The 23,192-nt window shown below is 43.5% G+C and overlaps 1 long non-coding RNA gene across 1 annotated transcript in view; it reads right to left on the reverse strand.

The window, feature by feature from the left end:
* Positions 1–17,136, reverse strand: part of LOC121066491 — a 45,167-nt gene extending 28,031 nt beyond the window's left edge. The window contains exon 1 of the long non-coding RNA XR_005817800.1: positions 15,993–17,136. This is a non-coding gene — a long non-coding RNA (uncharacterized LOC121066491). The remainder of the gene's footprint in view (positions 1–15,992) is intronic.
* Positions 17,137–23,192: the final 6,056 nt, after the last annotated feature.

Below are 23,192 nucleotides of genomic sequence, written 5' to 3' on the forward strand. Positions count from 1 at the left end.
CATAGCTGCCTGGACCAATAACAATGTACAGCAGCTAGAAATGTGCTTCATTTCCTCAGAGAGACCCGGAGGATTCAAGAACTGAGCTCTCCCAGGAGCCTGGTGGTACTTGTTCCAGTGCTAACCCGATGACCCTCCGAAGCACTTCCATCTTTCATCAGCGATTTGATATCCAATTTGATAGCCCTTCAGTAAATGAAGATGACCAAGACAGCTGAGCGGGATCACCTGGTGCAAGCAAGCTAAACCAGACCCCATTCATGGTGGCACTCTTCACGGTGACCCCAGTCCAGCCCCTAGAGCTGTTGCTGTAGCACGGGCAGGAACCTGCAGTAGAATTTGTAGCAGCTGAAGGCCCAGCTTTGCTGGAAAGAAACTGAGGTTTTAAACATCCATGCTAGGATTTGTGTCAAAGCCAACATTATTCAGTTGTGTCTGGGGAGGAGAGAAAGACAGATGTGCGCATAAGAGCAGGAGCCATGAGCTGAAAAAGAAGGCCGGTAATGAGTTCAAATTGGATTATATTAAAGAATGCAAACTAATGCATTGGAGAAAAATAATCCTACCTATACATGCACAGAGATAGGTTCTTAATTTACCTGTTAACAGGCTGGGAAATGAGATCCTGTCAGCCTCTGCATTTAGCTCTTTGAAAACATCAGTGAAAAAGTGAATAGCAAATCAGAATGACAGAGATTATTGAGAAAGGAAATAGCAAAACGGGAAGCATCGTTATGCTCCAGCATCAATCCGTGAATACTGTGTGCAATGTGACTAAAAAAAAAAAGTAAATAGAAAAGAAGATGATCTTTTCTTGCATTAGCCTTGCTATGGTAGCAACATCTTACGTGCTTTTTTTCCAATGGCCCATATATGCCTTTATAACAATTCTTATCCCTTTGAAGCTGACTGTTATAGCTGTGAGTGGCACTTTGTGTTGAGTTTTTCAGCTCTTGGGCTCTTTCTTTCCTTGCAGGCCATTAGATAGTAATACTTAAGTACTCTAGAGGCAATTCTGACCAGGCTGAGTTATGATTAGTGATGATTTTGGGAAAAAGTAAGTCAATCATAAAGCTAGCAAATAGTTGCAACCATCTCTGAAGTGTCAGCCACATAAATAAACTTCCAATTTTTCTTTTCTTTTGCTAGTGAAACATCGTCAGTACACAAACTTATCCTATTTCATGGTACATGAGGCAAAATTTCCGAGCACTGCTAGATGGCTGAAATTTCTCAGAAACCCTACTGAGCCAAGGAGCCGGGATGGAGCCAGGCTCTTTGCAGTGGTGCCCAGCGGCAGGACAAGAGGCAGCGGGCACAGCTCTGAGCAGCAGGTCGCACTTGTGTGCTGTGCGGGTGGCCGAGCACTGGCACAGGCTGCCCAGAGAGGCCGTGGGGTCTCCTCATGGAGACCTTCAGAAGCCGCCTGGACATGGTGCTGGGCACCCTGCTCTGGGTGGCCCTGCTGGGCAGGGGCTGGGGCAGGGGGCCTCCAGAGGGCTCCAGAGAGCCTCAGCTGCTCTGGGAATCTTTGATAGTCAAGCTAATGTACTCATGCACATTATAACTATTTCAAGTAAATATAGACTAATAAAAGCTGTTCCTTTTTTTTTTTTTTTTTTTTTTTTTTTCAGATCTTTTACACCCTCCAGACCCGGAGAAACTGTCTGATCTCACAAATTTATAATAGTAAATTCTTTCTTTTAAAATTTAAATTAATTTGGATTTATACAAGAACAGAGAGACAAGACTCATCCCTGTGTTTCCAGCTGGAGACCTTTCTCTTCAAGTTGTCCTTCCAGCCTTCTCCTTACTTGCAGCAGTTGCAAGTTTAGTCTTTATAAGTATTTGCACAGCATAGAGAAAGCTTCTAATAGTGAGCTACCAAAAGGAAGAATAAAAGAAAAAGAAAAGAAAAAAGAAAAAGAAAAAGAAAAAGAAAAAGAAAAAGAAAAGAAAAAAAAAGAAAAAGAAAAGAAAGAAAAGAAAAGAAAAAGAAAGAAAAAGAAAAGAAAAAGAAAAAGAAAAAGAAAAAGAAAAAAAAGAAAAAGAAAAGAAAAAGAAAAAGAGAGGAGAGGAGAGGAGAGGAGAGGAGAGGAGAGAGAGAGAGAGAGGAGGAGGAGAGGAGAGGAGAGGAGAGGAGAGGATAGGAGAGGAGAGGAGTGGGGAGGGGAGGCAGGGGAGGGGAGGGGAGAAAGGAAAGGAAAGGAAAGGAAAGGAAAGGAAAGAAGAAAGGAAAGGAAAAAGGAAAGAAGGAAAGGAAGAAAGGAAAGGAAAGGAAAGGAAGGAAAGGAAAGGAAAGAAGAAAGGAAAGGAAAGAAAGGAAAGGAAAGGAAAGGAAAGGAAAGGAAGGAAAGGAAAGGAAAGAGAAAAAGCTATTTCCCTTTTCTAATGCTCAGCCTCCAAACCCCACCATGAAACAGGCCAGATTTTTCATCAGCTGTTCTGCTCCATTGCACAGCAACCTTCCAAAGAATTCTAGCAGCAGAAAATGGGAGCTCATATTTCTGGCAGTCAAAAATCAAGTAGTTTTAAAATGTTTTAGGGAAAATATTTTGTGAAGACACTGCTCTAGTATGTATGATAGCACAATAGGTTGCAGATGTTTTCTTTCTTATGTATTACACTGAAAAGTGTCTGTGTACGTGGCCCCCTTGTTACTGTAAAGCTGTAGCTGTAACCAAAGCCAGAATAACTGTGCTCACATCAGAGATACCTGTGAAATGGAAAGTAAGCAAGACCTTCACTTTTGGTTTTGCCAAGTCAATTTTGCATGACATATTCATATATTTCATACTTTGCTGATAGACTTAATGTATACTACAGAGTATACCTCCTTCCTTTGGGAATGTCATCACTTAGCTAACTGCTAAAATGGCTTGTGAGAGGATCTAGCATCAATACTGCACTATTTTTTCCTCTGTGTGCATATATGTGTGACAGTTTTGGCAGCTGCTTTGGAAAATCTACTGTACGTTTTTCCTTGGTTATCTTTTTTTTTTTTTTTTTTCCAATTGTTTTTTAAAACAATGGGATTCAGTCAAAATTATCTCCACATAGGGCAATAGTCTGTGTGGGTTCAGCTGAGATAACACTGAGAAAGTAGTTTTTTTTTTTCTTGTTTTTTTTCTGCTTACTGCTACTGGCGCTGAAAGTGCCAAATTCTGCTCCCTCTACTACTCTTAGCTCAGCCATTTTCAGGCACTGGGGTCACTGAATTTGGCTTTGTGAATTAGAGCACTGCAAATCTGGCAGCACTCAGATAAACAGCAAAGACTGAGGGGCAGAGCCATCAGGAAGAGTGATATCTGCTGAACTGCTCATGTGCAGATTTCAGAAATAGGTATTACTGGATATGTGAAAAAAAAATCCCCTTTGAACAAAGAGTTTAAATGGGAATGCAGTCCTTCTTCTGAGAGAATTTCACACCATGAAAAAGAGATACAGATGTAGGGTCAAAATATTATACCACAGTTTTAGAAAAAAAACAAAGTGGAAGCAATGTAATTGAAAAGCCCTTTTAATAAGCAGTTAAAATATACCCCCAGAATGGAGTGAAAATTACTGCTAGCCTAAAATCGATATTTTTAAAATAGAGTTTAAATAGGACAGATCTGAACTGAGAGAAGAACAGAAAAAAAAATCTAAAAATAGCCAGCCACTATTAGCAGTTGCCAAACTTGCCTTGGAACTGTGATATAATTCAGCATGGCCTGGAAGACAACCTGCACTGCAAATCACAGTCCCCAAGGTAAAAATGGGATACATAAGGTATCGTACAAAAATAAAAAGTCAGCTACCATGGGCACATTAAGCAGATGCAGAAGTAATGACACTCGGAGGACGCCATATGAAGATACTTTCTGCACACCAGAGAGCAACACTCTGAAACCCCTACCTGATGAACCAGGTGTTCATCACCTTTCGTCCATTGGGTCCTCTCCATATGGCTCTGTGATCCTGGGAGCCAAGGGGGACTTGAAGTAGCAAAGTTCTTCTGTGAATCTGCTGACAGGCGTTTTCCCTGAAGGTAGATTTGCTCAGCACCGAGGCAGTAGGTTTGATCTTCTCTCAGTAGTGAAGTGTGTTTTAGTTACTACTGGTAGTTCAGCATAGCTGGGGGACAGGTTGAGACCGAGGCCCTGACTGTGGTAGGCCCAAAGTAAGGGAACAGCCCGTAGTCTAAGTGTTACAGCATGGCAGTCTCCAAACAGAGATGGAGGTGAAGGTCTCAGTTCAGGCCTGCACTGCCAGGGGTCTACAACGTTAGCGTCTACGTGTGAGTTTGTTGGTGAGGGTGTCATTATACACGATGGGATTCAGCTGCCTGGACATGGACTCCTGGTACAGCCTGAGATGGTCCATCCTCGCAGGACTCTATGTATAACATGGCACTCATGGGAAACCCTTCCTCTTCTGGAACAGCAAGTGGACACAAAGCAGTATTCTTCAGTCCCAGTTATGGACTTAGAGACAGCTGAGGTGGCCAGGACACATTTAACTGCCATTTCAGAAGGGCACGGCTCTCAGAGGCTCTGTGCCATGTCTTCCAGCCTTGTGCACACCTTGGACTTCCTAGGGCTTCTCAAATAGTGATAGATACCCATGTGTGAGCAACCAAATCAAGCCCCTAGCCCAGGGACTTCACGCCTGATCTCTGACAGGGTCTTTGCCCTGCAGCAGGTCACAAATTGCCTGTGAATTCTGTGTAATAGCTGCCCTGTGAGTCTCAAACAACACAGGAAAACTATGATTTAGGACACTGAACTGATTCTTTGACCTCCTTTATCACAGTAGTGTCATAGACAGCTGCCTCACCATAGACACACTGTACGCACCTAAATATGGTGTCTGAATCACATCCTGTATATGGAGTCTAATCCCAACTACTACTCCTTTCTTTTGTTTGAGCACTTCACTGCTCCACTGCATTTTCAGTGTCTGTGCAGCCCCAACATTACCTGCAGAGCTCCAGTTCATCTCCGTGGTGCAGCAGTCTCCATGGGGTCTGTATGTAGGCACACATGTAAAAGAGAGAGTTTGGAAGAGAGGCCAAGTCTGTGAGCACGTGACTGCAAAGCTGGTTGCAATCAAAGAAATTCAGGAAATATTACTGTCGGTTAAAAAAAGCGCAGCCTTTTCCTGGTATTGTCCCACAAAGGCCATGAAACAAATGATTAAGAAGAGCTTCATATAACTAACTCGCAGTGTCATACTGTGTTGAGGCATGAGCTGTTATATGTTTCTTCTATATTTTAGAAAGTGAAGGTACATTTTTGATGTTATTATTCATATGTGACAAGAAGGATGTACCCAACCTGGCATGCTATGATTCCTTCCCTAGAGGCCTGTTGGACAGTCTTCCAGCTGCTCTCGTTAATGTGGAATTATGGTGGTGAGAATCTGTTTCAGCTTAAACTGGTAGGTTGTATTTCTGAAAATTTCTGAAACTTGTATTTCTGCTGCGGAGGGACCCACCTCTCACTGGTGGGAAGGGCACTCGAGGCACCAAGAACTCGCCTGCCATAGCTGGAGGGTAAAGGCCCATAAACACTCTCTGGTTATTAGGAACTTCATAGCGGTCCAGCTGGCAGAAACACAGCCTGGTAGAGGAAGGATTGGTTAAATACTACTGCTGCCATAACCTCACTGCCACACGATCAGCTGTGGCTGCACCTAGGACCGCTCAAGCATGCATGAAGGACTCGGAGTTGAGACCTGTGCCATGTGGGTATCTAGGCCCACCTAACACAGCAAGATGCATCTTACTAACCTAACTACTTCTCCAAGTGGAACAAGTAAGTCAGTCAGTCTGCTCAGCCTCAGCCGTGGCCAGGAGGACTTGGTCCAGCAGGGTGTCTCTCTGCAGCTGCTCCTCTACCTTTATGTATTTCTCTAGTGCTGGGTCCCCAACAGGCAGATGCAACCTCTGGCAGCTGGTCTGACACTTCCAAAAGCTATATGTTTGTGGGAAACTCTATTTTTAAAAGGATTTCACAGGAAATATTTGGAACTACTTGTGGTGTTGAGCAGATGACTGCATGACGGAATACGGCTCAAGATGTTTTTAACACAGATTTTGGAAGGTTTCTGTCAGGGTTCTGAATGATTTCCGAACAACAAATGAGCTTATAGGAATAGTATGAAGAAACAATAACCTGCAGCTGTCTTGTTACTGCTTACATAACTGCTCATCCAGCTGCCTTGCTGATTTAGCATACAAAGTCAAAAGATTGATGGAAAACCAAATCCTTAAGGTTTCACATTCAATCAAATCATTTTCAAAACTTAAACAAAGAAGTTTATGAAGGAAAATACTTTGTAAAAGGTATTTTCTAAGCCAACAGAGCTATCCAGGAGCTGGATAGTTAGAGCATTCAACTTTGCAAAAAGATTTCCAATTTCCATAGCGTGTGTAACCTGTGTCTGTGCAAGGATCATTCAAAACTCTCTCAAGACTTTCAAGAACCTCGCCATTTCTCCCTGCCTCTGGTGTTTCTCAGCTCTTTCTGTGAGCAGCCTTACAGGAGAAGAGCCATATTCTCCTCCACATTGTAAATTTCATGCTTGCAGTCTGCAAGGTCCAGGCACTGCTGCCTCCCTGGGGAGCAGTTTTAGGCTCCCTGTGCACAAACGCTGCCACTTCTGCCTGCAGGCATGGAGCGGGGGCAGAGCTGGAGGCACAGGGCTTAGGCTGGGGCTCCCGGCTGAGGAGGTGGAAGACGTGGTGCAAAAGGAGATGACTTCTGTCTGCATGAAGGCTTTGTTATGCAGCTGGTGGCATCAGGAAGCACGAGATGTGCGAAAAAAGGGTTACATTTTCTCTGTGTGATTTTTCCCTAAACTTTCAAGAAACTCACCGTAGATTTCTAACTGGGTCATTGAAAACAATCATGCAAAGGCAACTTGATTTTTCCTTCTTTATTTTCATTTATGCCACAGTAGAAAAAAATCTTGGAGATCAGCTTTGGGGACGATTCAGGAGCTGTATTTCAGGCTTCAGAGGTTTCAGCACAAATGGAATTATTTGAGTCAACATTTGAAGCCACTCCTTCACAAATGCACTCCAGATTTGTGAGACAGACAGACAGACAGACAGACAGAAGGGTCTGCGATTTACTTACTATTGCTTATGGCCTCTTTTAAGAGGGAATGCATTAAGTTAATGTTGATATAACTTGCCCTACTGTTACTATGAAAACTGCTTGCTTCTGCATTAAACTTTGCAAAGATAGACAATTTTCTATGTTCTTTGCTTTCTGCTAGGAAAGTTTTTCTTTTTCTTCCAAGTTCCATGAAACCTTAACCACTTCAATATCATGAGAGTTGCCAGATGGTGTTTTTGCAGGTACTATCTGCAAGTTCAATTTAAATGACAGTTTACTCAGACCTCAAGGAAATAATAATTCTATTTGGACTATAGCTGCTTTTGAAAGCTATATTAAGTTTCAAGAGCCAGTAAGGCAACTGAAATTCTTTAATTCATTCTGCACATATTTTGGAAATGATCTTCCAAGAATATGTGTAAGGACCATTGTGAGTACAGGCAGGCTGAAGCAAGTGAACAAATGCTTTCCCAGAGCTGAGCCTGTTCTCCTTTAATCAAATCCTTTTTAGGGACAGTTCTGTGACTGCATCCCATAACCCTGTGAACAAACATGCTCTGAAAGTATGTAACACTGTAAGCTATAATAACTAATTATGAGATACTCACAGTAAAATTTTATATTTGCCTTTAAGTGGCTGTTTGCCAAATTCAGCAACAGTTATAAAATGCATACATAAGAGCCAGAAATCTTCCAAATAGGCATGCTCGTATGCACGTTGAGATAAGCCCAGAATAGTTATTAAAATGGGTTTTTGTCAGTTATGGTTCTAAACCACATCTTTCAATTCTCACTGAAGAAAAAAAAAAACATAACAAAGCAATGGCATACCATAAATAGGACCTCTGGATGAACTTTTGGCACCCAAGATTACACGTTTTAGCCTCTTATTTCCAACATCTGCTTTAGATTGATTAGCAGAGGTAGTCAATACTAATTATACTGAGGTTCAGCAGCTACGTTAAACATAACTGTGAATCTTGATAATTTCATGGCTCTTAGCCTTCAATTTCTGAGCAGTTAGTAACCTCAAGGCATTTAGTTGGCAGCTGGTATTTTATTAAGTTTAAAGCATATGCAGATTTGAGACAATCTTCTGATTTTCTTCCCGATTTCCTTCAGCTGGATTATTGTTTGCATTACTTTGCCCACTGGTGGGTGACATTTTTTGTGTTCGTCACCTGAGTGAAAACCAGCACAGAGAACTCTGCACGAAGTCGACATCAGGACACGTAGGTGCACACAATAGCAGGGGCATTTACGTGCCCTACTGACAATTTCAACACCTCTTCCAGAGCCAAACCCCCTTTACTTACAGAGAGCAGGACTTACCACCTTTGTCTGCCTACTGCTCCTCTCTGCTTTATAATTCTGAGCCAGATCCACCACATCACTCTCCTACGGCTGGCTGTCGGGCACCCTGCAGCTCCTCAGCCCTGCTGGCAAAAATGGCAGTGGTGCATACAAGGGCACGATGACCTTGATGTCAGCGATTGTGTTCACCGAAGACTGGAGGCATGGCAAAATAATAAGTTTGTGGCTTTTTGCCAGCTGGCAAACATAAGCTTTTGTGGGACTTGATCCGTATGGATGAATGTGGAGCTAAACAAAGCAAGATGACACTCGGCCTGCTCTCAGCTAGATGAGGGCCAATATGATCAGCTTGATCAGTGCGAAAAGTTGTACTAGAAGGTAAAAGTGTTCATGGGGATGTCTGAATGCTCTCCTTTAGCAAGTACTCATCAAATTGGAGAGAAGTGTTGTTCTGTGTGAGTCACCTCCTTGAGCTTGCGAGAAGCAGATCCTCCCTTTCACACTCCAGTTCTGCGACACCTTATTTCTACCGATTGTCTTCACGTAGAAGCTACAGATCCAAACTCGTAAGCCCTGTTTCTCAGAGGTAGCCCTTGAATACGTAGGATGGCTTCTCACAGCAGAAGCATACTCGTGAACAAGGAGTCACATTGCTGGTCCCAGTATGGCTGGTGATGAAAGAAGCTATGTAGGGCTTTCCCTGCCGCTGTAGGTGTTATGGACTACAGATTCAATTTCGGCTTTCCATCTGTCCTCTGAACCGTGTTTAGGAACTCTCTTTGGCACCACTACCTTTAAAGTCATTGGTGGTGGGTATGAGGTAAGCTGCTCGCAGGCTTCTCCGAATGACACCAGAGGCTGACTCCAGGTCAACAGTCCCAAGAGCTGAGGGACCTCAAACCTCCTGAGCAGAGAACAATGCACCCCACAGTCCAGGAAGAGAATACAAGGGTATGGACTGGTGAGGTTAATCTGTGTGCTCAAATACAAGCATCGTTACACACAGAGAAACTGCAGCTAGAGACAGAAATTATCAAAAATTTTATTGCATATTTATACTATGTCATAACTCTGGTGTTCAATAGAACATTACAACTCTCTGCAGAAGATCACGTAAATTCAGCATATCTGGCTAGTAAATTAAAAGAAAAAATATTTTAACTCAAATGAAAGCCCTCAAATATATTTAAAACCTTTTCGTTATGCGTTATTGCATATTAAGACCTTGCTTTCCTCTAAAACAGAAAAAAAGAGAGGGAAAGTATAATTAGATGTCATGGAGCTGTGATTGTTTCTAATTTATTGGACAGACTAGCTGTCAGCAGGATAAATGAATCATCCGTAGATAACTCACATTGCCATATTTATGGGAGGGGCATTTACAAAAGAAAAGCAGTCTATAAAAACAAAATTCAAAATGAGAATATTGTTGCAGGACAATATTCCAAATGCGTACTGCAAGAGAAAATATGACGTGATAAAAAGTGAAATGCGAAGTCTTCTTTCTACTATTGTTTGTATGTTTTGTTGTTTTATTGTTTATATGCCAAGCACCAGCTCAGCACACACAGCATGCTGGCTCACTAATTTAATCTGGTTTTATTTAGACGAGATGAGTGACGTGGGTATAAAATGGGTAGATCTTCCCAAGAACTTTTACTAGTTGTAGTAGCAATGGGGAATTAAGTTTGTTAAACTGAAGCAAGACACATACTCTGAAACAGATGTATGCATTTATACTAGATATTTTGAAGAAAAAGCTTCCATCTCTTCAACAGAGAGTACATTATTTAAAGGAAGAGTGAAGGAGAATGAGAGATGTTCATCATCTAACTAGATTAACTGAGAGATGCTGGGGAGAAGGGTGATGAGCCAGCCTGATCAGAAGGGAATTAAGTACTCATGCTAGAGTAACAGAAAAAATCCCAACTTCCCCCCAGTGACATGAAGGAATCCCAGGCAAGACTTGCCCAGTGCCACATGGGTTGTACTGTGTACGTCACATCTCTTTGATCAGATTTTCTCTTCCAAGTTTGCTTTTCTCTTAGCAAGTTTGCTTTGCTTACAACATCAACATTTTAGGCTAGTCTGAAAGGCTTGAGACGATACACCACATAAAATAACCCTTAATCAGAAATGAGGAGTTGGAGAAGAATTGCTAAATATGTCTTTGTGCTAAAGACTCAGGACTAAGAAATCTTACGTGTGGGAAGGGTGTGGTGCTCCACGGGCATGGGAAATGCTGAACAACCTCCAAGTGCGATCAGTCCATGTAAGTATCCCAGTAACTTAGCGGCCACGTAAACATGGTGCTGAGTCAGAGTCCAGAGGAAGCAGCAGAGCGTGTTACATTACAGTTTGTTGCCCATGAGCTCTGGAGGAAAGGGTGTGGGATGTTCAAACACAGAACCCACCAGTCAATAGAAGAACTTTAAAAACACCCTGAGACTAACATCCCTCTGTGCGGATGAATCTTTGGACAGCAGCAGATTTTCTAGGGGGTACTTCTAGTGGGTAGCCTTGCAATCAAAATGCTGAATTAACTTGCTTCAAAAACATATGTCCTTTTTATAAAGAATACTGTCTACTCTAAGCATAGGAGGCCTGAGTCTGATCCCACTCACAGGCGTAAGAATCGGGAGCACTGCTGGCAAGAGCTGCAAAATTTCTTTAATGAAGAATGAGTGTGACAGACTGCGTCCTGGACTCATCCTGGGAGTGGAGCATGTGACCCATATTTGAGTCTTATTCTTTAATGGTAAAAGGTTTTTTGAAATCCATTTAAGTCTATTAGTGCTCCCAGAAAATTGTGCACTCACTCATTTTCTCAAAATAAATATCCTGGACTTAATGGAGCATAGTGTCCTTTTACTACCAGTACCCAAGAACACCAATTATGCGCTATTAAGCTATTAAACTGAACTGAACGAAAAACTGGCACTTACTGGCAAGATCGCTGTTCTAAAATGCTCTGCAATGAGCTACGGAAAAATTAGCAGGCAGTTATAAAAATGGCATGCCTACCAGCTGCTATCGTTTTGTTTTCTCTGATGGGTAAAACGTATTTATGAGCGCAGCTTATGCATGCACACATCTATGCGCACACAGAGGTCTACCTGTGTGTGCTCTCACACACTGAGCTGGCAGGGGGGCTCAGCAAGCCTGCCCACTCTTCAGCACGTTGCAGGTTGAGTCCTGCCGCATTTCCCTCATAAAGACAGTGTCTTCTCTGGAAGTCTCTTAAATCTACACTAAATCGTATCACATACAGGGTTCCACAGACTTTAGGATGTAAAGGAAAAACCTCCCTGAGCCCCCAAAGAGCTGACAGTGTATTTTGATGACAAGTGAATCAACGCTGAAGCTTCCTTCTATCTATTGTTCCTTTTTTTTTTTTTTAGGCAAGGAATGCGGAAAGGGGAAAAGTCGGCTGTCATAAACTTGTTACACTCTTGTAAGGTGATACAATCTGTAAACTTGGGATTTCCAAATGACAACATTATAAAAGGCTTCAGGGATGGGCAAACACCACAAATGACCATCTAATGCTTCACCTGCTCGAAAAATTAGAGAATAACTAAGTTATTATTGACCTCAGGGGTAACCTATACCTGCTTTATGCGTCTTTGAGTGGTGATGGCTGTATAAGACCAGTACAGAGTGCTGTCCAAAATCCACAGCTAACTTTTGTGATCTTTGCTTCATACCACAGATTTACGGTAAAGCAGTGCCTTCATTGTTTTGTCTGTGCAATGCCGATATCCATTACCGTATATTCCATTTCTTTTATACTCTTTCTTTCTGACATTGATTTTATAGGTGACAGACATTCCTTTGAGTTATGATTGAGTTGCCTCCTCTCTTTCCCTAATGCCTGCATTGAAAGTACATGTTTATATCTGCTCGCTCCAAACTGCCACAGTATGGAGTGAAAAGAGCAAATAAAAATATTAGTAAATTATGCAGAGCTGATGATGGAGCTAAGCCAGACCTACTATCCCTCACGACGTTTAGTAGCACAATGCAGATCATCTCCACAGAGTTCTATCATCAATGAGCCCAAGAAAAAAATACAGTCTCCTGAATGGTTATGACAAAACATAAGTCTATACCCCACCATATGGAGTTGGAAGAGTTCACAATGGCTGTGCTGATTGCACCAACAAACATGTACAGATTTATGAATGTAGGCAGTTTTTTCCACTTACTGATGAGCTCAGCACCCATTTCATGCAATGCTCATAAGGGCCATTGCTGCCTGGAGCAATGCGCCAAGGCACTATCTGTTCACCTGCCTGATTCAAGGAGAAGCACCGAACCCTTTCGTGTGCCTTCATGCAAGGAGCTGGCTAGACCTACAATTTCCAAAACATCATGCCTAAGATTCGAGACCTGAATTTCTGCTTACATGCTTTAAATATGAATAGTCTGATCACATATTTGCTGAGCACTTACAGCCTCTTTGCTGCTATTGAAATGAAACTGCTTTCACCCGCATTTGTTCACACACATGAACATGTCAGCAAATGTGGTCTGGGAGAATGACTGAGGCTTTCAGGATTTGGTTGGTTAGTGCTATTGTGGAATAGGGTAGGGTTGCTGGCTTGCATGGGGAGCATGAGGTGAAAGACCCAGCTGGACTTCTTGTCTTGTTCCAGCAGCCTTCTATTCTTCTTTCCTAGCACAGAATCAATGAAGTACATTTGATATCTTTTTACTTAGAAACTCCTGATAATCATAACCTGGTATCACATAATAAGGAAATTATGTGCGGTCATTTCAAACTGCTACAAGGTTAAATGCACATTCACTTATTGAGGAATGTGGATTTATTGATCCATATTCTCAATCCTTATCACCATGAAAGCAGAAACCCTCTAATTTGGTCAAAAACATGCAGGTATTCTAACAGCTTTTATATTTAATAGGTGTTAGTTCAACTGAAGGTAAGCAGGCATTGACTTTCTAGATTGCAAATAAGAATTTGGGGACATTGTAAAAGGGCTTACATTTTTTGTTATATACTTTGTACAAATAAGCATATTTATTAAAGTGATAAATTCCCCAAATCCTCTCAGAGACCTTTTATTATTTGGCGTATGACAATGTTTAATAGTATGACAAAATTGTTTAGTATTACAGATGTTTAAAACAAAGACTAGAAAAAGAAAGCAATGTGTCATGAACTTTCCTGAAGACCATTTAAATACATGGGAATTAGACACTTAGAAAGTTTGGTTATACTCTTTCACCTTCTTTACATTTGGTTCATCCTTTCCCAAGCCTGCTTTTGCTCTCTCTTGGAGGAATGTAGGAGGCAATATATGCAAAAGTTAGTGGCAATAGAGAAGCATATTTTGAGATTACTTCTAAAAGAGAATGATATCATGACAATACTGCATTTCCAGTTGTCAACTGTATGACCTTTGATTAAGAAGGGAAGAAACTAAATAAAAATAGTCATGATGTTAAAATAGCCCTGCACCTTTTCTGTAGGGTAGTCATTTACCCTGTCCTTTTTAACTCTTCCTTTTAACAGATATTTCTGTGTCTTGAGTTTCCTTCAGTTCATTTCTTCCCCTGGCAATGTTTCATGTTTCTCCACTTTCCTGAACTTACTGAGGGTTTTTCCTATTTTTTTTTCTTTTTTTAATGACCAGAAGTCTATATGGATCAATTAACAATGTATGTGTTGTTCTCAGTGCTTTTTTTTTCTTTCTTTTTTTTTTTTTTCCTTCCTCTCTGCTATGCCACTTCTTGAATTCTTCTCTTCATTGAACTGGCATTGAAGAGTTCAGTTCATCACTGACTTGAATTGTGCAGTTGCTTATGCTCTGTAAAAAAACCTGTTTCACTCACAGCAACTGAAACTGCTACTGTTAGGTGCAAACAGTGGAAAGAAATACCCTCCACTGAAGATGTCTTTCCTTGTATCTGGTTTCTGGCATTGTTGTACTTATGAGGTTATTGGCGGTAGCCTGAGATACTGCAGAAGTGGCACGGAGCCTTCCTGAAGAAGTGTCCATGCACCAGTTTAAGACCACCAGGAGTATGGAGAATAGCAGAGAGACCATTGTTGGTGATGAACCTGAGCTTTGCAGCCTGTGAATTTGCATCCACAGGGTGTCTATGTACATGTACATCTCAATACAAGAGTGGCTACAGAGCAACAGGCACAGCTGGTGGGGTTCAGAGAGCCTGAACAATTTATAATTATAGAATCACAGAATCTCCTGAGTTGGAAGGAACCCACAAGGATCACCGAGTCCAATTCCTGGCTCCACACAGGACCACACAAACACCCAGCGTGACCCTCCCCTGTCCCAGCCCCATGCCGTTCCCTCGGGTCCTGTCGCTGTCCCCAGAGAGCAGAGCTCAGCGCCTGCCCCTCCGCTCCCTCGTGAGGGAGCTGCAGGACGCCATGAGGCCTCCCCTCAGCCTGCTCTGCTCTGGGCTGAACAAACCAAGGGACCTCATGCTCCTCATACATCCTGCCCTCTAGACCATCATTTTCGTAGTCCTCCTTTGGACACTCTCTAATAGTTTTATGTCCTTCTGACATTGTGGTGCCCAAAACTGCACACAGCACTTGAGGTGAGGTTGCACCAGTGCAGAGCAGAGCGGGGAACAATCCCTTCCCTCGACCGGCTAGCCGTGCTGTTGCCTGATGCACCCAGGAATGGCTGGCTCTCCTGGCTGCCAGGGGCACACTGCTGGCTTGTGTCAAGTTGTTGCCCTCGACCAGAAACCTCCCAGATCCCTTTCTGTGAGGATGTTCTCCAGAGTCTGTTACACACAGCCAGGGTTTGCTCTGTCCCAGGTTGCAGAACATCCAGCACTTGCTCTTGTTGCAACTTCATATTGGTGACTGACCAGCTTTCTTATTTTGTCGCTGCTCCTTGACGGGACTCAACAGCCCTCCTATACTTAGTGTCAATCTGCAAACTCTGTGTGCACTTGACTCCGGTGTCCAGCTCATCTTATAAAAACCTGACGAGAGTCCGGCTGCAAATGGAGACCCGGGAACCCAGGCTCCTGAACAGAGTTTTTACCGGAGGACGCCGGACCCCAGCAGGACGCCGCGATGGGGCAGCAGCCCTCCTCCCCCTCACGGCCCCTCACGGCCCCCTCTCGGGTCTCGAACCCGCGTTCTCCCCCGCCGCCCCTGTCCGGCCCGGCCCCGCGCGGGACGACGCGAGATGGCGCCCGCGGCAGCGTTGCCCCGGCCCTGCTCCGGGCCGCGGCTTGCGGCTGCTGCTGGGCCGGGCCTGCGACTGTGGGGCACGTACACACAGACAGCCGTGTACATCCGTGTCTGTGTGGAGCCTATAGAAGGACACTGCTGCGATTTTAAATGCAGGGGAAAAAAATATGATGCTCAGAAGGCAGGATCTTTACACAGAGGAGAAACAGCAGGCAGAAGCAAATTAAGAAAGCGAATAAATCAAGCAGCCGGCCATGTAATCAGCACATAATGCCAGGAGCGTGTCCTGTAACTGCGCTGCTGTGAGCACGCAGCGATGGCTGCAGGCAGAGGAAGCTGAGGCGGGTGGGATTATGGAGCAGCTTTACCTCATAGCAGTCTGCACCGAGCCCCAGCCAGCCCCAAAGCGATCCTCCTCAGCTCCTTGCAACTTCCAGCACGGGTGAGGTGGGGCCTGACAACATCTTTCAAGGGAAATAAAAGAGAAGGAGCACTCAAATAAACATCTGCACACCCCCACTTGAGGTGCTTTTCTTAGGTTTTGTAAGTGGGTCTATGCTTCTCCAAAATCTCGCATTACGTTTGTTGAGAGGAGGGGAAGGAGCGAAGAGAACCTGTACAAAGGTTCATTCACATTCACAGCAGTAGACTGTGGGCACAGGGGTTGCAGTAGGAAGGGAATGTTATCTTTAACAGAAGCCATTTGCGGTGCCCCTGTTACTGCTAGGAAGCGGAGAGCAGCTGCACCCTGGGCGTGCGATGAGGAGGATCTACATCAGATTTCCTGCTGCTGAGTCACTGCTGAGCAGCCCTGGCACCGGGTGTATTCATAAACTCACAGAGGACTCCAAGGGGGTACATGCCTCTGGCAACAGCTTGGTCAAAGCTGTTGTCCTAAAGGCCCTTTGGCAGCCAGCTCAGAGAGGGACACTTCGGTTTTAGTCTGGAGATTCAAAGAAATGCGATAATTTCATGCAGAAAGGCCAGCATTAGCTGAAATTGGCCACGAGCAATTTATTGCTATGGCCAAGACAAGCCTGGCTTATAGTAACATTCTCTTCCTCCCTGCCCTTCTGTGATTACAAAAATCTCTCACTCAGCTGTGCACATCTCCAAATTGAAGCCAAACTGGAGGAGCTGTAGTGGCTGCAGGTATGTTCTCTGGGACTTCTGGCAAGGGTGGAGCGAAGTCCAGAGCTCGGTTATGTCGGTCGGACTGACAAAGCAGAACAAAGCATCACCACAACAAAAAGCTCTGCCCTGGCTTAGATGAAGGGTTGCTTGTTTGTAACTGCTAGGCTCCCGTTGTGGAGAAAACCCCAGGAGAAACTTAATAGCCCTTTAAGAGAGTCCTCCAAGAATTTTTTTTTTTCAGCCATGCAAGTTATTTCATTAACACGCTGCTTGTCCATGTTGGAACTTGCCTAACAGTAATTTGTTTATTAGGTATTACTGCTATACTTTGCTGGAAAAGGAATATGTAGAGAGTCATGTCTTTAATGATCTGGTGAACGGCAGTTGGATCTACTGTGCAAAACCATGTGGTCAATAAGAATATAACATCACGGATTGCATTAGGATTCATATAGGGCCTTGTCTCTGGCATATCACCAAGCAGCCCTCTTCTCATCCCTCTCAAGAGCTTGTTTCATACATAGGTAAAAACAGGGAACAACTTTGTAGTGTTTTCTTTCAAGACATTGTTAAAGGACTTTCAATGCATTGTCAAAGGAGGGCACTCTCAGGGCCAAAAGCAAAAGACTTAAAAAAACCAGCCCTGTGAACCTGTTTATGAAACAATCCTGATGCAGATGCTGCATCTGATGCTGAAAGGTCACTCTCAGTAGAACCCACAGTTACATTTTCCACAGCCATAGGAGGTATATGTTCTCCCCCCTCTGAGTGCTTTATAGAAGATGGTGAAACAACAATGCAAAATCATAATGGCTGAAGCCCGATACATAGCAAAGGGCAGAGATGAGCTGATATTCTAGTGAAAGGAGCAGTAAATAATAAACAAGACTATTAAGAAACATGAAAAAACTCAGGCTATTCTGTAGCTAATAGATAACAATGACAGTACCCTGAGGATAAAGCAGGAGAAAGCAACTACATGACTCTTTTCATAGCAGTATATCTTTTCATAGAATATGAGGCACCAAATACAGTAAAAAGCCCTCAGAAGACAAGTTGTCTGTCTGTGTTATTAATGCAGGAGGAAGAATTGAAGTGTCTTTGGCCCCAGAGAGAGAGCTGTGGGCATCACCAGTCTGCTAAGAATAAGGGCAAGAAAGGCAAACCGAACAGTGCAAGGAATAATGGATGAACAAAAATCCTAGACTAAATCTGTTAGTAGGATGAAGTATGAGGCAGTAGTGTCAACTTGCTAAATTAACTGGTTCATCTAAACTATAAATATATAAACCATTAAATGTATCTCTGGTGCACCTTACCTTGATTCACTGAGAATACACTTGGGATGCAGTTGACAAACAGTGTATATTAGTGAGCAAATAGACTGAATCTGAGCACATAGAAATAAAACAAATGATGGACAGCATTGAGCATTTTCTCATTGTAGTTTCTATAGGACATGCTGACTACTATACCATCCCTCACATCCAGGTTGCTCAAGTCACCAAATACTTAATCCCAGGAGGCAACATAACACTATTACAACTTCGTAGGGACCGGCTGCTAGAGCTGTGCCAGATTTTTGTTGCACACTGTACTGCACCTCCCAGCGACCACCTCGGTTTGTAGTATGGAATCTGGGAATCACAGAAGGGTTGAGTTGGAAGGCACCTCTGGAGGTCATCTGCTCCAACCCCTCTGCTCAGGCAGGGACACCCAGAGCAGGTTGCCCAGGACCATATCTGGACAGACAGTGAGCAGTGGAACCTGAAGACCACAAATAATTTGACCCAGCCCCAACCAATGTCGTATTTTAGGCAAGATTTATTTATTTGGTTAATGATAAACTATTAATTTATTTTAAAATAAGTGCTTTGTATAGTCAAAAGACCAACTCTAATTAAAAAAAAAAAAAGGGGGCATGGATGAGAGCAATATAGCCCAGGGAAATGCCCTAATGCAAGATGCTGAAGCCTATGACAACAATTCAGATTTATCTCAAATAGATGTAAATAGTCAAAGCCTGCAGTAGGTGTAAACAAGCTTTGTGACGTGCCTTATTTCTTATATTGCTTCTGCTAAAGATGACATTCAGAGACAAGAAAGTGAACAAAACCAGTTGTTTCTGAGGATGACCACATTCTCACAACCACACTGCTTGCCCTTTTGTGGAAGCAGTCAGGGTGGAACCTGTTTTTGTGCAAACACACCCTGGTGCTAATTGCATGCAGGTCGGTTTTCTCTGTAAAAAGTCCCCCAGACCTGAGCATTGTTCTGTGTGGAGTGGTGATGACAAGCTGTATGAACGTCCTGAGCTTCCACCACGCTGTGCCTCTCTCTCTCGTATCTCTTACCTAGTGAGGCAAAAGTTTTCCAGCAAGGTTTTCCTCCTGGCTTCCATGGAAAGAGAGGGCTAGAAAGCATTGAGCATATAGTGAAGTCAGGTATCTAAAGACATTGCCCTTCTGAAGCCTCACATGTAAATGGTGGTTTGTTGGTGCAAATAGCATGCTTTTATCTGTTATTTTTTCCCCTTTTCTTATTCCTGGTGTTTACAGAAGCCTTGGGCTTTCATAAGCAGCTGTGGAGCAGGACTTCAGCGTGGCCTGGCTAGGATGCACTCAGTTTCTCTCTACTGCTGCGGCAGAGCATGAGAGCAGGCTCCATAGCCAGGTGTGCTCTTTGGTTGCTGGCTCCTTGCACCATGTTAAGAGGCTGCTGCTGCTCAGTACCCACCTGTAGGCACTTCAGGTGAATGGAGCGTTTCAGAGCTTCACACCCTCTGGACTGATCACTTCGATCGTTTCCTCTGGGTATCCATGACTGTTCCTGTGGGCCAAAGAAGGGAAGCTGTTTTAGCTGCAGCCGCTGCACTACTCCCTGTGATCTGTGATCTGAGATATTTACAAGTATTTGAAAATGTCAGAATGCCTACAGGGTGTCTTTGATTTGTTGCAACACCTTGAAATCTGTGTAAAGAGTTTAGGTCAGCTGAGAAACTGGCCACAATGTACTCGTGATGTGTTTTCTATGTTCATTCAGTTGCCCCGATACTTCTATGATGAAAGAGAACCTCTGAATAAAACAGGTAAAAGTGTGAATCTGCAGAACACGTGTTGCTTGTATAAATCCCGTTAAAAAAAAAATCAATTTGTCCTCAACAGCATAGTTTCTGAGCTCTCTACCAATCTTCATACATTTGTCCTCCACAAAATGCCTCCGAGAGAAATTGTGATCTGGTCCTGAGACTGTATCTGCTCATGTAATGTGCTATCTATAAATACATTTTGTCCAAATCAGCCAGATCAAACCAAGCTCACTGGGGAACATGCTGTCAAAATGAATAAACATATCTCAGTGACAAAATCGCAGGTGTAGGTTTAAGAGAATAAAATCAATAAAGTATTATTTTAAAGGTGTTTTTAAGATTTAAAAAAATGGTGGGCCAAGAGAAGGTATGATGCCCCAAACTACATTTTTGAATGATATTGTGATACTCCCATTTCCACATTGCAATGGAGTGTGAGTGGACATGTCCCTCAGACTATCTCAGGTCAGTAAGGGACTCTGTGAATTTCATGGGAGTTTTTCTGTGTAAGTAACCCGTGGCAATAATCATGGAAATTTTCTTGCGGAAGAGCATTCACAACTCCTCAGGTGTGTGCAACTCTTTCTCTTTGCTGCTCTCTGCATTGCCAAGGGTCCATTGCTAGTTTCCTTGGCAACTAGGTGAGAAATGGCAATAGTTTTCTGGGAAAGCTCTGAGAAATGCTCTTTCTCTGAGCACTTTCCATTACAGGAGAGCAGCTGCACAACGTCCATCTTCTTGGAATTGAGCTAGATGGAGCACCTGAGTGACATCTTCAGAGGGAGAAAACTGGAAATTGCCGCCTGTGGATTTTGCCTCTGAGCAAGGCCACCAGTGAAATCTGTGCCGTGGCAGAGGGGGTTCTGGCGTTTCCCCATGCAAACACAGGGAGAAGTGTGGGCTGCCCAGGGGTGGGCTCACAGCCTGGGATTGCAGCATGTTATGGAGCTCTTCCAGCTGAGCACATCCTGAGCGTGGCGAAAGAAGCTGGCTCTCAGGACACCTGGGGGACACAAGTGCTTCAGGTGGGACTGAATAAATTGAAAACTGATCTCTGCAAGTTCAGAAGGATATGCATGAACCAGGAGTGGTCTTCTGAGGAGATCTGCAGAGTAACAACAAGGAACTCTGATGGGGAAAACTTCATGATGTTACCTTATAATTACCTCTTAATTAAGCAGCAGTCATTCTCCTTACTCATTTCTTGTGTAAGATTCATTAATTTCCAAACAGACCTTTGTAAGTGTCATGATGAGACTGTAAGGAAGAATTATCTGCCTGGCAGTTTATATCAGTGGATTTCAACAGGAGAGAAGACAGTAAATTGTTGTGAGTGGGAACAGTGCTGCGAGCAGAGGTAAGTGCCAGCCCACCAATGCTTCAGAGCCACGAAAGTGCCAGCACTTATTGATTAGTGTGCACTTTCTCCTGCTAATGGCACCGGTTTGTGAACAGCCGGGGTAGGCTTCTGGCATTCGCTGTCCTTCCAGTGACTTGAAGGGACTCAGCTAATTTTGCCCTTGACTTCCCCAAAAGTCCTTTGTGGTGTTAACTAGTGGCCTATAGATGTGAGTTACTGTGACTGGAAGTGAAGATGAAGGCTGGTACCAAGCACAGCACTGACAACGTGAACAGCAGCTGTGTGTGAGATGCTGAGCCTGTTTGTGTGTAGTTAGAGTGTTGGTCAATAATAAGAAGAAAGTATGAGGAATAAAGGCTGACAAAGCCTCTTTCTTCCCTGTCCGTGCCCAAACCCACACAAACTCCAATCATTTTGTGCTCTCTTTTGTGTCTTGAAAGAAGTCCTTGAGCTGTCAGCCAGCATCTTACTCTGCAAACTGCTCAGAGAAGACAGGCTTGTGTTTCCATTCCCAAAGAAAGGATGGCGTTGCTCCCTTATCACTAATAATTAACAGCAGAGCAAAGACATTAAAACAGCCCCACTCTCCAAAATCCGTGGGTTGAGATCAGAAGCTGTGTGGACAGGGCCCAAGACAGGTCGTGTCCTGGGGTCGGCTGCAGCTCGTCTTTGGCTGACAGAGGGTGTGCTCGCAGGAGCGTGTGCTGAGAAATGAAAGGTGCCGGGGAGGTTTTGGCCAGCTCTGAGGCCTGTTTGTGCCAAACGCTTCATCTGGAGGGCAGGGGATGGAGAAGCCAAGCGGGATGAGCTGTGCCCGCAGGGCGGGAGCAGGGCGTGGTGGGCAGGAGGTCCGTGAGGTGGGAGAAGCTGAGCTGGTCCTCCTGGCTGCTCTCGTGCGACTCACTCAGCGTGCTGCATACGGAACAAAGACATTTCTTCAGGCCATCCGTGTCAAGTTGTGAATCTGTATGAGCCTGAAGGTTTGTTATATGGAGAAAGAGGAAAATCTGTGCTGGGAAAAGAGGCGGCATAAAGCGCACTTGTTAAAACCCACCGACAATAGCAGCTGCAAGGTGCTAGACAGTGTGAGAAGCTGGCATAACAACTAAATACGTGGAAAGTGGATAATAGCTCCTCTTCTGGCACTTTTAAAATCTTTTATAACTATTACTTAATTTTATGCCATTAAAAAGGTGAAAGAGATCTCATTTTGTCACTTACAGCCTTTCTCTTTTTTTCTTTTTCTTTTTTTTCTTTTTCAGAAGAAAAGGCTTCTTTCTCTCTCCGCAGAAGTTCAAGTAAGTCCAGGAGAAAAGAAAAATATTTATTGTCACTTGTCATCACTCAGGATTTGCAAAAGCCCCTGAACATCTATTGACTCCTCAGCCTCGCAAATTTATAACAGAAAGCTTTTTGTGGTTGAGAGCAAACAGACTTTCTGGGAAGAAAAGAGAAGAAAAGATTGCTTTTACCTTTGTTATTAACACGGTCACTCCTTCCCAAAATGTGTTTTTCTTTAAATATGTGGGGATGTGAGGTGTAGAGAGAGGTCAGAGACAGCTGAACATCAGAATAATGAGACAAAGACGCAGAAAATCTCACTTTGTCATCATCTGCAGTTTCCCAGGTACGTCTCCCTGTACCTAACGGCTCTCAGGAGCAGAGCAAATCATGGTGTTTTGTTTTGTTTTGTTTTTTAATAAATAACCTGTATTAGCTTTGTGAATGAGAACAACAAGAAAAGGAGGAGGAATAACAGTGTAGTTACATGAGCAGAAGTTATCCTTATACTGTGTAAAAGCTGAACAACTAAATGCTGATACCAGAACGAAAAGCTGCTGAGCCTCACATGTATGCTGAGGCTAAATCTGCCTCAGCATACATGGGAAGAATCTCATGCAGGCTTTGAATGCAGGAGGACATATCCTTAGGGAAACAACAGCTTAAATGCTGAAGCTTTGCGGGAGTGAGAAGAATTCATTACTC

Source organism: Cygnus olor, chromosome 2 (assembly GCF_009769625.2).
Source record: "Cygnus olor isolate bCygOlo1 chromosome 2, bCygOlo1.pri.v2, whole genome shotgun sequence".
NCBI lineage: Eukaryota > Metazoa > Chordata > Aves > Anseriformes > Anatidae > Cygnus > Cygnus olor.